Source organism: Osmerus eperlanus, chromosome 4, assembly GCF_963692335.1.
Source record: "Osmerus eperlanus chromosome 4, fOsmEpe2.1, whole genome shotgun sequence".
Taxonomy (NCBI): Eukaryota; Metazoa; Chordata; class Actinopteri; order Osmeriformes; family Osmeridae; genus Osmerus; species Osmerus eperlanus.
Genome location: NC_085021.1, coordinates 23,492,215 through 23,494,301, shown reverse-complemented (window position 1 = coordinate 23,494,301; position 2,087 = coordinate 23,492,215). Strand labels below are relative to the sequence as shown.

Sequence of the window (2,087 nt, the reverse complement as noted above, 5' to 3'; positions counted from 1 at the left end):
TATGCAACAGTCCCGATGCGCGGCCACGAGAAAATGAACGAATCAGAATCAGAATTCGGTTTATTCGCCATGTATGTTATACAAACACGGAATTTACTGTGGCAGGGAGGTGCAAAACACTAAACATATACAGATCTTAAATTAAGTAAAAGTACAACAGTTTAACTATTTCTAAGAACTAAACAATCTAAGAATACAACAATTTAAATATAAAATAAAATATAACTCTTTTAGAGGACTCGTTACTCCCGAGTCCTTGTAAGGATTCGTTCAAAATGAACAAATCGTTCATGAACGACACATCACTACACTACACACACCAACCCCTCCTGTAGGCAACACACACACCACTACACACAACACTACACACACACCAGCCCCTCCTGTAGGCAACACACACATCACTACACACATCACTACACAAACACCAGCCCCTCCTGTAGGCAACACACACATCACTACACACATCACTACACACACACCAGCCCCTCCTGTAGGCAACACACACATCACTACACACATCACTACACACACACCAGCCCCTCCTGTAGGCAACACACACATCACTACACACATCACTACACACACAACACCAGCCCCTCCTGTAGGCAACACACACACCACTACACACATACAAACACACACACACACACCACTACACACACACACACACACCACTACACACACACACACCACTACAGACATACAGACAGATAGGCAGACAGACAGATAGGCAGACAGACAGATAGGCAGACAGACAGGCAGACAGATAGGCAGACAGACAGATAGGCAGACAGACAGACAGATAGGCAGACAGATAGACAGACAGACTCTTATCTGTAAATCTTCTGTCTCATCTCTCCTGATGACTAAGCATTTCCACACATGTTTAATAATTAAACGTATGCAAAATTATTATGTGTGTGCATGCGTGGGTGTATATGTTTGTGTATATATGTGTGTGTGTGTATGCGTGTGTATGTGTGTATAAATATAAGGATGTATAAGTCAGATGGCTGAGTGGTGAGGGAGTCGGGCTAGTAATCTGAAGGTTGCCAGTTCGATTCCCAGCCGTGCCAAATGACGTTGTGTCCTTGGGCAAGGCACTTCACCCTACTTGCTTCGGGGGGAATGTCCCTGTACTTACTGTAAGTCGCTCTGGATAAGAGCGTCTGGTAAATGACTAAATGTAAATGTATAAGGCTGTGAAATAGAATATAATATTTCAGTAATTCCACCGTTGCTTTGGCAATATTAACATTTGTTCTTTCATGCCAATAAAGCCCAATTAAATGAAAAGAGACAGAGGGCAGGGAGAGAGAGAGGGCAGGGAGAGAGAGAGGAGGGCAGGGAGAGAGAGAGGGCAGGGAGAGAGAGAGGAGGGCAGGGAGAGAGAGAGGAAGGCAGGGAGAGAGAGGAGGGCAGGGAGAGAGAGAGGAAGGCAGGGAGAGAGAGAGGGCAGGGAGAGAGAGAGGAAGGCAGGGAGAGAGAGAGGAGGGCAGGGAGAGAGAGAGAGAGAGAGAGAGAGGAAGGCAGGGTGAGAGAGAGGGCAGGGAGAGAGAGAGGGCAGGGAGAGAGAGAGGAGGGCAGGGAGAGAGAGAGGAAGGCAGAGAGAGAGAGAGGAAGGCAGGGAGAGAGAGAGGAGGGCAGGGAGAGAAAGAGGCAGGGAGAGAGAGAGGGCAGGGAGAGAGAGAGGAGGGCAGGGAGAGAGAGAGAGGCAGGGAGAGAGAGAGGAAGGCAGGGAGAGAGAGAGGAAGGCAGGGAGAGAGAGAGGAAGACAGGGAGAGAGAGAGGAAGGCAGGGAGAGAGAGAGGAAGACAGGGAGAGAGAGAGGGCAGGGAGAGAGAGAGGAAGGCAGGGAGAGAGAGAGGGCAGGGAGAGAGAGAGGAAGGCAGGGAGAGAGAGAGGAAGGCAGGGAGAGAGAGAGGGCAGGGAGAGAGAGAGGAAGGCAGGGAGAGAGAGAGGAAGGCAGGGAGAGAGAGAGGAAGGCAGGGAGAGAGAGAGGAAGACAGGGAGAGAGAGAGGGCAGGGAGAGAGAGAGGAAGGCAGGGAGAGAGAGAGGCAGGGAGAGAGAGAGGAGGGCAGGG

At 49.8% G+C, this 2,087-nt stretch overlaps 1 protein-coding gene across 2 annotated transcripts in view; it reads left to right on the top strand.

Annotated features, from left to right (window-relative positions):
- The window catches only part of tns2a (tensin 2a), a 46,753-nt gene that overhangs the window by 11,568 nt on the left and 33,098 nt on the right, over positions 1-2,087 (top strand). The gene's annotated exons all lie outside the window — the stretch shown is intronic.